This window comes from Chroicocephalus ridibundus, chromosome 6 (genome assembly GCF_963924245.1).
Source record: "Chroicocephalus ridibundus chromosome 6, bChrRid1.1, whole genome shotgun sequence".
Taxonomy (NCBI): domain Eukaryota; kingdom Metazoa; phylum Chordata; class Aves; order Charadriiformes; family Laridae; genus Chroicocephalus; species Chroicocephalus ridibundus.
This window is the reverse complement of record NC_086289.1, coordinates 30,877,654-30,890,819: the sequence shown is the minus strand read 5'-3', so window position 1 is coordinate 30,890,819 and position 13,166 is coordinate 30,877,654. Positions and strand designations below refer to the sequence as shown.

General features: G+C 38.5%; 1 protein-coding gene across 2 annotated transcripts in view; it reads left to right on the top strand.

Annotated features, from left to right (window-relative positions):
* Window positions 1-13,166, top strand: part of BMPR1A (bone morphogenetic protein receptor type 1A) — an 84,649-nt gene that overhangs the window by 45,689 nt on the left and 25,794 nt on the right. The window lies entirely within an intron of this gene.

Below are 13,166 nucleotides of genomic sequence, written 5' to 3'. Positions count from 1 at the left end.
TGCTCGGTCTCATTCAAACGTGTTCCTTCAAGTTGCCGGTTGTTCAAAAACAGTGATTTGTTTCAATTGTGAAATATGAAATTTTTTTATGGAAACAGTTTGGTCCTAGGTTTTCAATGGAATGATAGTGATTAAGGGTCCGCCTGTACATAGGAGACTCCCTGTAGTCTTTGAGATGGCAGTGGATGAGAAGAAGGATGTTTTTACAGGTGTCTTGAAGTTCTGTGCACTTTAATTTATCATAGAATTTGTAAATGTACACTTGTAATCTACTCAGTTTTTGCCCTTAGTAGATTTGTTGTTTGGTGATGTCCCCAGTCTTTTAATTAACAAGACTTTTTTAACTGGGGGGGCGGGTGGTGTTCTTTATCAGTTTTACAAAGTTAGCATCAACAGTTCTGTTGGTTTTTACTGTCTCCATACATTAGTAGATGGTACCTTTCCCCCTCCCCTGCCTATTACTCTGCCAGAGCCTGATCAGTAGCTGAACCCTTATGTGGATGTACAGTCTCATGAAAAGAAAGCATATTGTCACCGTTCCTGTGAGTGGGAAGAAAATCCTAAAAAGCATCTGAAAAGATCTTCTGGAAGACTTGAACCAGTGAGAATGGCTGCACTTGCTGGGTTTTGTCGATCACATTTAATAGAATTCAAAATCCAATATGAAATGTACTGCGTACTTGAAAGCAATTAAGTCTCCTAATTCCTTGCTCTTGTAAACATTACTTTGAAATGCGCTAATGCATCTGAGGATTTTACAGTTGGTAAATTGATAAGCTGAAATGAATTCCTTGGAAAACTAAAACGTTCATCTCAGTGGCAAGTAGGTATTTAGTTTGACTGTTCACCCCCAAAAAAGAAAAAAGCGAATTATGTAACTCATGTTGTAACTGAAGAAAGAGGAAAAAATTCACAATTGAAAATAAAAGTTGGGGGTTTTTTTCTTAATAATCATACGTACTTACATAGAAATGCTTAAATTAGAGATTTAAGCTGCTGTTACTAAAAAGGGAGCAGTTACAACAGAACATGTAAAGCATTTATAGATTTGTGATCTGGGAGAAGTATATTGTCTACAGTCTGCTGTACTACTTCTGTGCCACAATATCAAAACTGTGCTTCAGATAGATAATAAAAAATACCTTCTTGTATGTTTTATGCTGTCCTGGGAGAAGCAAAATGCTTCTAAGGATTATGAAAGAAGTTCTATATTTTTCTTGTAAAACTGGAATTTTGGTAAAGTATGTTCGTGTACCTTGTAACAGCCAATTGATAGCTTATCACCGAAGTTTTTGAAAGCGTTAGCAGTGTTCATGTATCGGTTTCCAGGTCTGTGAGGTGTTCTGTTTGTTTTTTTTTTTTTAAATATAGGGCAGATCTACACGGTGACATTCAGTTATTGCAAACTGTTGTAGAGACCAACATTTAAAATGGACTTAAAGGGTGTATATGGGGCACATTCATAGTGAGTAGATCCCTCTGTGGGTATTGGTGATACAAATAAATTTTGCAGCAGAGGCAATGATTGTAGTGGGATATCCGGACAAAGAACATCCTAATTGTTCTCTGGGTTTTATACTCTTGCCCTAAACACTTCCTTCTGACTGTTCTTAAAGTCAGGGCATAGGAACGGTGGGCCGATCTGCCTCTCTGGCAGAGCTGTGTTTATACTACAGTATTTCATCTGCTGCTTTTGTTTCAGTACAATTCTTAAGTCATATGTGTGAAAAATCTCAAAGAAAAAAGGGAATGGAAAAAATACTTGGGAAGTGATAGAGAATTGCTCATTACAAGATACTGTATGGCATTTGATATAGAAGGTTCAATAACAACGACTTTTTTGTCCCCTTTCTTTCTCACTAAAGTAATTCCTTATTCTCTTCAACTTGCAACAAAAAATTCTTCCCATTGTGGAATCTGTGGTTTTCCTGTAACCCTCAATTTTTCCTTCACAGATTTAATTTGAATCAGCCTTAATTCTGTCCTATTGGAGGTGATTAGTGTAGGCTGAAGAATCATGAAAGAAAGAAGGTTTTGATAGTGGAGATGTGGAAGGAATAAGTGACTTTTAGGTATAATAACTTCACAGAAGTAACACAAGAAAAGGCAGAATGAGATGGTTATAAGAATGTGATCTTGAATGATTGGGGAATAATTGAATTGCCAAAGTTAATGAAGAAGTGACTTGGGAGGCAGATGGATTTACTTTTAAGATTTTTAGCTTAAGGAGCTCTTGAGACGTCAGAGGAGATACTTTCAAGTTTAAGGATGATGGGGGAATGGGGGAAATATATGCAATTAAAAAAAAAAAAGTGTCCAAATCATTCCTGTAGTACTGAGTATGGGCAGTTTAAGTTATATACCACAAGGGTCAAAGACAAGAAGTTGGAAAGCAAGTGAAATTGATAGAAGGAATATATAGTATAATCTCTGTACCTTCTTAGTTTCCTTAGGTCCTAGTCCAGTTGCTTTCTTACAGAATGGAGAGAAAAGCAAAGATTTGAATGAAAAAAGTAAGGATTTTATTAGCTGAATGTGAAGTTTCATTTAATCTAAAACCAAAACAAACAAAACCAACCAAACTGCTACCTTATGTGTTGATGTTTTGCTCTTCTTAGCTCTAATGTGCAAAAGTTGTTGAAAAACTTCTCTTTCTCAGTGTATTAAAATAACCTTTTTGCACTAAGAAAAGAAGTAGTGTAGTTGCTTGAATACTAATGGGAGAGATACTACTAATAAAACCTCAAAATTCTAAATTTAAATGTTTTAGTCTTATTGAGCTTTCTAGTTGTGCTTTTTGTGTGTGAAATAATGTTGTGTGGGGGAAAATAAATAAATAAATAATTACCAGTATTGCTTTAGCACTTCAGTGCAGGGAAATAGGGGACTATAACTGTTGAAGTATAAACATTACCTTTGAACTCTGTCTTTGTCTACTTATTGAAAGATTACCGTGTTTGGATTTAGAAATGTCTTTGAAGCTATATTTGATGAAAGTACATTGTTTAAACTTAGGAGTAGTATTTTGTGTGCAGGTGTGAGCCATGTTGTTTCTGTAGTTAGTTAACCAAGCGGATCTACAATGCACTTGGAGTTTAACTTTGGTTTGCATTAAAATGTATTTTCATCTCAGCAACACTTGCAGAATACTAACACAGTAAGATAGGCTCAGACACATACATCTAGAGTCCTGGAAATTTTTCCCAGAGCAATAATATTTTCTTACAGACTTCACAATTAAAAATTAAATATTGCAGATGAAAGTAGAAACCGAATGCAGCGTAGAATTCATTTTAGATTATTTGTACTGTGGAAGCACTTTCTTAATATAGCCATCTAATTTAATATCTCCAGTATTTGTGAAATAACTCTGTGCGTGAGCATGTCATGCTTTATACAGAAGCATTTGTTGCTCTACAAAACTGGAAATAACCAAATACTTTGCAGGCTCTATGTAAGATAATGAATATTGTAATTACAAGGTACGCACTCTTAGATGGATTTGGGGGTTTTATTCTTTTTTCCTTTCTTGGTTTTTGTTTTTCTTTCTTTTTTTTCCCTCTTTTCTGCTTGGGCCTATTGAAGGTTTGTTAACCTACTTGTATGCATTAGGGTTCTCCTTGCAAGCTCTGGGAGTTCCTAGTGAGGCGGCTTGTGAGGTGACTACCCCCAGCTGTCCACCTTGCTCTTTTGCTGGAGGTCAGCACCTCTGTGGCAGTATCAAGCAAGCGGCAGCTCATCAGCCACAGCTGTTCAGAGCCCGGCATATTAATTTAAACTGCCACTGATTCTGGTTTGGGCTATGCTAGACTTGCCACCGACAATACTCGCTCACTTCTCTTGCCCTTGCTGTGGAGGTGGTAACCTCCGTGTGTTTTGTGTCTGGAGCTTGTAACCTCGTAAAAATATCCCAACATGAGTTTTTAGGGTGAGTGTTGAGGCTCACTGAGGACAGAAGAGCTATTAGCTGACTATTCATATAATTCAAAAGACTTGTAGGAGAGGTTGAAAGGGCGCGTTTCAGCAATTTAAAGTTAGAAGGGCAATGTAACTAACATGAAGAACAAACTTAACAGTTAAATGTAGTTTGCAAAGTACATATCTAAAATTTTATTTCTGTAGTAAGTACACTTTAAAGAATAATTTCCCCTCGCCACATCTGTGTTTAGGGGAGTGTAAAGGAGCAGCATCTGCTACTTCATTTATTTGGCCTCCCCAGCTACGAAAAGGCCTCTTTGGAAGACTGGTGGAGATCACTCCTTTGAGAATATCCATGTGTTATTTACAGTGATGTGTGAGAACAGGTAGACAGAGACTTCATCCTATCAGCAGAATATGGTGCTTCTATGGGCATGGCAAGCAGGTGAGGAAAATGAGGATTAAGGTTTGCCAAGCAGTGTTTTGTATTAGCAAATCGTGATGACATTGAACTTGCCAGTCTTGTCTCTGCTGCTTGTATGTATTGAGCAAACACTGTTAAAGGCGGCTTTTCTCTTGCCCATTGCAATGAGGAGTGCTGAATTTGATGATTTAAAAATTATGCATCTTGCTTATAAAGTAACATTTGCAAGTGTGCTTTTATCTTGTTCACAAAACAATGTATGAATTAATTTGGGCAGCAGTTATCTTATGGGTAGCAGAACAAAAAATGATGTCCATGTTGACAGTTTTAAGCTTTTTGAGGGCAAGCAGTTTGCTTCTTGTGAAATGCTTTTCTTGTTGGCCTTTTTTTAATGCCTTTTTTTTCACATGTCACTTGCTTTACAAGGGACACTGTAGTGTCTTGGTCAGATACCAGAGGAAAGGGTTTGCAGTTGTATAAGTAGGCAGCAGTGATTCCTGTGTTTAAGGTATCGCTACTAGCAGTTTGGAGGGGGGTTGTTTGTATTTTTGGCTGAGGGTTATGTTGATAAGTAATGCTTTCTCTCTGTTCTCACTGATTTGAAATTCCCTCTTCCCAGGGGTAAATTTAAAAAAAAAGGGGGGGGGGGGGGCGGGTTTAAGGTCTTCTTTCTGTTACTCTTTCCTAGAACTTATTTATTCTCTGCTCTATTTGGAAAGTGTATCCTTTAATAACTAAAATCATAACCACAACGTGAGTGTGAGGGGTGAGGGCTCCATGAATAGCATTATCAAATTGACTCTTTTGACCTTGGTAATTACTAATCTATGCAATCGGTTATTTCTGAGCCTTGTCAGCCTTGCTTATTTAGCATTTTATTTATTTTATTGGTTTTTACAAGTCTTGAATAGGAAAAGGGGCTTTAAAGAGGAAAATCTGAGAAAAAGAAACCCAACCCCATGTTTATTCTTAAGGGGTAGAGGTCTTCTAGAGGGGAGCTGGCTTGCAGAGGGGGAAGACAGTATTCTTATGCTAATCCGCGCTCTGGATAAGGAGCAAAGCAGCCGTGCAAACAATGGAAGTGGAGCCAGAAAGTCTGCTCTGCAGTCTAGCACGCCTGGAAAAGCATGTCAGGCTGGGCGCCTAGGGCTGCTCAGGGAGGGGCCCGGGCAGAGGGGAGAGCTCCGCTCCGGCTGCCTTTATGGAGCTGGCAGCTGGCCATAAGACTTGGAAAAATCTTACTACCTAGAAAACAAGAATTAAGGGTGGAAGCGAGGGGAAGAGGGGAGAGAAGCTGTTGCAGTCTATTTTTCATGTTAAAAAAACCAACCCCTCCCCAAACCCCATTCAGCTGCCTCAGTTTTGTTGCTGCTATTTTCTTCTTTGTACCAAAATTGAGATTCAAGTGATGCGTGTGTTTTTTTTGAAATAGTAACCACTTTTTCTAAACGGCGTTCTGCGGGAGAGATGTAGATTTTAGCAACGTGCCCCTACTCAGAAATTAGCTTACACTACCCTCATGTGGGCAAAATGTTGGGATGGGAAAGTGTGCTGGAAGCTGGAGCTGCAGGCTGGCTTAAGGGCAGTGGGGGGGCTTTTGGTTTTCTACTCCTTGCTCTTCTCTTGGAGGAGAAAGCAATGTCGGTGACATCGGGGGAAAAGCATGGGTTTGTATATAGCATGCTTTGTTATTGATTAAATTCAGTATCCAAAAAAAGGCTGTTCTGCTTAGGCACCGTGAAATGAAAAATATGCTGTGTAACCACCAAACAAAATCCCAGTTTCTGGAGAACTCTTCACGAGTCCCAGAATTTGCATAATCGCCTTCGTTTTGGAGACAAAAAGTAGTTGGGGATTTCTTTTTCTAGATTGGGCAAAGGTTATAGGTGTAACAGAAACAAGCCAAGAGCATGGTATCTAAGTATAATAAAAGCTTACCCTGTCAGTTTTTTGGTCTGGGGACTTTTTTGGCATAGATTAATGAACAATTGTCCTTAAATTATGAAAAAATTACTGTAAGGTTGTGAAAACATTCATTAGTCGTCTTCATAGTGCTGAAAGGGATGTTGCACTTTATTAGAAGCCCTTCCTATGGAAGCATTTGTACTTTTAAAGGCACTGGCCCTGACTTTAAGGTCCATTGCTCACTTTTTAAAAAGTGAGTAAGTACTTATTCAGGATTGAGGCCCAGCTTTTTCCTTTCCTCAGCCTAGGTATGTTGTTTGTATAAAATAATTGTAATTCAGAGCCAAAGTATGCGACAGGTCTTGTAGGCGGTATAGTATGGCCATAATATTTTCAATAGCAACGTGTGAAATTTGTAAGAATTTAAATGACTTTTTCTCTTGCTGCTTATGTTTAGTGAATAAAAGGCATTCTTTAAATAATTTTCTTGGTGAATGAAATTTAAAAGGTTTCAGTTACATTCTCAGTTTGGATTTGTTAGATTTAGAGGTGGAATGTATTACATGTGGAGACTTTTCTCCTCATTCACATTGACTGGTATGACAGTAAGGAACTAGCAAAAATGATAAATAGATAATAAACACATTTAAAAATGATAGCTTCTGGGTAGAATAGCAGAAGTTGATGTCATTTGTAGTAGAAGGAGCACGGGTATCCGTTTGCCAGTTGTCTTAAGGGCAGAAGCTCTCACCCAGCTCATCACCAAAGTGATGGAGTTGAAAGAGGGGAAATGGGTCAAGATGAATAAAAATTGTGTAGCGAAATCCTATTTGAATACACTCAAATAAGAGAATGTGTCACGTTTGTAACACACTAGGATATGTCTGAATACCTGATGGCACTGGGAAAACAATGTTACTGAATTTCATTACAGTTAATTTAATGGCAGAAACTTTTTAGCAGTTAGTTAATTGGAATTCCAGAGTAACAGTGAGATGGGCATTCAGGAGTCCAATGAGTGGCGTCCCCAATTACCTAATTGTGCTGGGCATGGTAAAAAGCAGCTAGGCTTTAATTTCTTCATGGTTAACAACTTTGTTTATGAAACAGACAGATCTATCATAATTTAGTAGTTTGGCTTCTAAATTCTGCCGTATTGTACACACATTTGATATTTGCAAGCAGTGTGAAATCTTCCTTTTTTTTTTTTCCTGTTAGATTTCTGTTACAGTATCCTAGGTGGATTTTGGTGACTTTTCTTCCAGCTGTTCAAAAATTATAAGTCCTTTTCTAAGACTGTGAACTCTTGCTGCAGAAAGCAGTTGTTAGGGCCTCGTGGTTTTTGAATGAACAAGCCCACTGTTGCAGTACCTGCATTATAAATACATGGTTATAAATGTCCTACAAATAGAACTCAGATATTTTTTCATTTCAGTGTTTTGAGAGGTATGTAATACACACACACGTGCTTAATTTAACATTTTGTAGCAGTTTGTAGAGGGAGAAAACATTGAAATAACTTACACAGTCTTTTGGCTTTTAAATTTATGCAGTCACTAACAGTTTTAAATAATTCTAATACAATCCATGGTTTAATGTAATTATTTTTGTGAGCTTGCACAGATTAGTGTCTAAACAAATAGGGCCTTGTTTGAAGTAGTTTTTGTTGATGGCCATGCAGCCAACTACCGTGCAATAGCCAGCAGTCTTCTCCATCGACTCTGTGGTTTTTTTTATAGATTTTGATGGTGGATTTACCTGCATTTTTAACTTAATATATTTGACAGCACCTAAGCATAGCTAGTTCAGCTGTTCCAGTATGACACTTAAACAATTTGTGTAGGCATGCCTTGCAATAAAGTATTAGAAACACCTTTAAAAAAAGTATTTGACAGAATTACGCCGTACAGAATCTGAAACTTTTATTTTAACTTTCTTCTTGTTATGGATTGGTTAAATTTGACTGTTTCACTTTGAATAAGATGAAGTTAACTATAGCTCTTTTTGTATTAAGAATAACAGGATGGAGACGCAAGGGCTCTCCTGGATCAGTCTGCTCCCATCCTGTCACCTGCAGCTACGTGGGATAGTGGCCCTTGTAAACTAAGGACTAATTAAGTTTTTGGACTCCTTTTAGTTTGAAAATCTGCCCTAGAACCTTCTAACCAGTGGTTAGGAATTGTCTTCTAATTTCTGATCTAAGTGAATTTTAATGGCCAATCCATACCTAGTTGTTGTTGAACCAGTAATTTTCTTCAGGTTGAATAGCTTTCTGTCTTTCCTTGCATTTATTCCCATGTTACATTTTCAAAGAGTAATCATTTCCCTGCCAGCTTTCACTGTATTAATCTTTTTCCTTTCTTTTTGTCTCCATTCACAGGACTTTCCTGTTCTCCAGATAGTATTATCAATCCTCCTAGGCATATGTTGAATTTATCAATCGTACTGTCTCTGCTGTTCATGTTTTACCATTTCCCCTGGGAAATTTCCCTAGGAAATCCTAGAGTTGTGTCTGTCTCTTTCTCCCACCAGCATCCCATGGATGTGTCTGATGTTGTGTAATCAGTTAGTGTACTTGAGTCCTTGGAGGTGGCTATCCCCTGTGTGTGAACTCCTAGTCCATGTGATGCAGAAACTCTTCAGAGTTCCTGATATGCATAACTTAAGCAATTTCATGCTGTTGTATTTAATTCCATTTCTGTTACTTCAGTTCTTCATGTGGTCTAAAGCTTCCTGCATAAAAACAACACTCAGCTGAATTGACAATTCATGTTTGTCAGCAAGATTTATCAAAGTTTTACTTTTTGTGTTTAGTTCATTAATGAAGAGAGGTAAGTGTTCTTGAATCAAGGTCCTTGAATGTCATTTGAACTACACTACTAATCTCTGTTTATTAAACTAGTTGTCATCTGCCCTGTAGTGAATTCTTTACTGTTCTTATAACCACTCTTTTCTTCATCCAAATTAATAATTTTCTTTGTGGCACCATATCAGGTTTTTCTAAGCTCTGATAGAAAAGTTGTTGTTGCATACTGGCTTAGATTGGCAGTCCAGTTCGTCTCTGGCATTCTGTTCCACCTCAAAGTTGTGTTCAAAACTGTACATGTGATTGAGGTAATAATATGCTTACAGTTACCTAAGTCACTTCTTGCCCCCATTACACATAAGAGAGACATTTAGTACTTTTCGGTTTTGCTCTGGCAAATACTTGGTATTGTATGTACTGCTGCAAATGTTTTGAAACATCTTGTGTGTTGAAATGGATTTAATGTTCTAATGCTTGTGAAGTCTGAGATTGACGTTTCTTTTTTCATGTGTTCCCCGTTTACAATACTGTCTTTGTGGTTACGTTCAGTATTATCATTCTTTATTGAAATTTGGGACAGTGCAACTCATTTGGTTTGGGGATCATGCTGTTAAAAATATTACAGAGCCACATCTAAAGAACAGTTACTACTGAACTCCCTGCTTCCAGAATCTTTTTGGACCATATGACAAATCTTGCATACTTTAGCTTCATATATTTGGAGTCATACAGAGTGTAGGGCTAAGGCTGCCGTGATAGTGCCATGAATTCACAGCTGAGTTCCAGTTCAGAAACTCCCCCTCCCCCATTTTTAATAACAAAAGTATTTTCTCCAATAAACTATTTTTAGGAAGGATAATAAATTACACTGTAGACAAGTTGGGTATTACAATTGATGAATAAATTACTTTTTAACGGATTATAGTTGAACGCTTCTTCATGGCTACAGTAGAAAAAAGAGAGAGATTGAGGGCTTTGAAATCAACTGATTGGCTTATGGGTTTGAATTTCTTCAGCATTGCTCTGGCAGGGTAGCATTCCAGGTGTTAATTGCTGCTTTAACACATTTGAAGTAGTCATTTAGTTGTGTCGTTCTACACTGTTGATATGAGGCAGGTTTTGGAGACATTCCAGCTGTTGCTCATTTTAGGTAGTGTGCCTTAGCAGGGATACCAGTCTTCATCTTCAGTGGGAATCCAGAAGGGGCTCAGAAAAGGTGTCGCTGTGGCCTCTTCAATTTTGTCAAATGTGTTTTTTGTTGTTGTGGTTTGTTTTGTTTTTAGTTTTAGTTATACTCATAACTGTGTCATTTTGGGGTGTGGCATTTGTTAGAAGCACTAGAACAACTAGTCAGATTTTTAAAACTTTTTTTTTTAAGCTGTTAAACTACATAGCTATATTGGAGTGCCAGGTGATTTTAAGAACGAAGTGTTTTCAAACAGTGTCTGTTTCTGCGAAAGAGCAACATAGGCTGTTAGAGAACTAATTGCCTTAGTTTGTTTAGCTTAGAAACTTACATGAGAAGAAGGAAGAGCAGTTGAAAGGATGGGTAAAAAATGCCTGAAGTCTCTTCTGATACCTGTGACAGGAAAGCTCTGCTGAATTGTACTGTGGTGACTGAAAAAACTGCTTCAGTCCGTCCATGTGGTGTTTTTGACGTAGCTTTCTTGTTTCTGTAGTGTGGGTGGTAGAATAGGACACGTGTCCATGCTGCAGTTCACGTAGTTCGTATTGGGGCATTTTATGGTAAATCACTGTTTTTACATCGGTGACTTAGTCCCACCTGCCCATGGGTGAAATGTTCCCGTTAGTGCTGTGGGTGCAGCAAGGCTCATCAAGGCTTGTCTGCCGAAGCCTTGCCACCAGCTGCGGGGCTCTTCTGGTAAACTTGACACAGGCAGAAGCACCAACAGAAAGAAAACTTAAGTAATAGTATTATGGTGTCATACATGCATTTCGGGGGAAGAGAAGGGAATTACAGCCCTGCTGGGTTTTGCTTTCCATTTTTGAGGTATTCTTTTAAATGCTGATAAGTGTTCTCAGAATGATTGTAAAATGGGGAATCATGACAGAATTTCTTCTCCGTGTCATTTTATTACATGTTTTTATATATATTTACACTTTAATACATGCATATCTGTGAAAAGTGAAGTTTTAGTGAAAGGAAGATTCAGGTACAAAATACTGTTTCTAAGTGGAGAGCGTTGTTTTCTTGAACAAGCTTGGACAACATTTTTGAAAACTGCCTTAGATTGTCTCACTGAACAAAAATCGCCATGAAATTGGCAGTGGGTTGCATTAAAAGGTTCTCCTTTTTCCCCATTTCTTCTTCATTTTCTGATGTACTGTGTAGTAGAGTGGTAAATACACGTTGTGTGTTAAGTTCCCATGCCAGTGTATGCCCTCTTACCTTACTGAACTGGGGAGCGAGATCCACCAGTTTTCTGAAAGTTTAAAACTTTCCTGCTCTTGAAATGTGGAAGAGTGAGACTGTGTAGTCCATACTGAAACTTGCATGGAGAAGACAGACAGAAATGATTTTCAAGTATAATTTAAACAGACTAATAGTGGGGTGGTTTTTTTCCTTGATGGACTGCAAAAATAATACTGTAAAGAAAGCCTTTGTTGTTTCACTACGTGCAAGCAGTTGGCAGTGTTCGTCTTCCACGTGTTTTATTGAGGATGGAGGTGTGTGTTGGAGTTCGGAGCGTGAGGAGGTGGGTGAAGCGCGTGGTGGCGAGGCTGGCTGCGGGGATGGGTGAGCGCGGCGCAGCCTGGATGGCAGCTCACCCCCGGCCTCCCCCGGCGCGGAGCCGCTTTGTGGCTTCATTAGGGAGAAGTCAGAGACGTGTGAAAAGTAGGCCAGGGGTCGGGGGCGGCCTGCCCCGGCCCCGCCGAAATTGGAAGTGACGGACACCTCCCGGCTCGGCCGCTAATTTGCCTCCATGTTAAATGCCTCCGGAGCACTAATTAAAATGAAAAGTTCTTGGGTCTCACCGACGGACAGATTGAGTTATTGATGGTGGAAGCGGCCACCAACAGTAATTGCAGCCCATCCCCGAGCGAACGCCAGTTCTGGCATTCATGAGCAGCGCCGGGCTGACAGGGGTCAGGGGGGTCAAGCTCACCGAAACAAGAGGCCGAGGAAAGGCAAAATCACTCCTCTGTTCCCCTTTGTGCAACGTCGCTTTTGTTGCGATTAACTATTTAGGTGTTCGAGCTGCTTTTTAGTCCTTTGAGGCCCAATTATGCTTCCCTTGTGAATCGCTGTAGAAAGTTCGTTAAGCAGAACGTGACCGCAACTACTGCAGTCTGAAAAAGTAACTTCTTATTCAGTTTGGCTGTCTTAGCTATGTGCTCATCCACTGCATGAGTAGGATTATATTTTATTTTTGGAGCAAATGGCGTGTGTGTATAGTAGCATAATTTTTCAGGAGGGATTAATTTGCACAAAACTTGGAAATCCAGAAAGACACCGGGATTTTGAATTGGAGTTAACAGAGATTAATAATAAATGTTCGTTGGTGTTGTGAACTGAGCTAAATTTCTATTCTCCAGAAAACACTATATAACGTGGTAGTCAACAGGAAGAAGGACTGGAATATAGTTGATGATAAATGAGAAATTAATTTCTTCATTCAAATGTTAAATGGGATTGTGGTTGTTTTTTGGTGGTGGTTTGTTTTTTTTATAAAGACGTACTAGTCTATAAGACAAAAGTAACGCTGTAAGTAAATCAGGTAACCAACAATTTTAATACAAATTTAGCTTTCATCTAGCAGAGAGGCTGGAATTTTATTGCAATAAAGGCTTCTCTGCAAGCATTTTTCAACTGGTGGCTCAACATGGTGTTGCTTTTTTCCCCCGTAGTATTATTGGAAGTCACTGCTGAGTTTCATTTTAAGAAAAATAGTATTTTAAGTTCCATTAAGAAAATAGTTTTCAAACAGATTTGCCCTTACATGTTAATACGTTGTTTATTACCTATGATAGCTTTCTGTGAGTCTAAAATATATGTCTGTGACTAGTGAGTTAACATATCTAATATTTTTGATAGGAATGTAAAAACATTCCTGTGGGTTGTTACCAAAAATGCATATTTCAGAAGAAGCC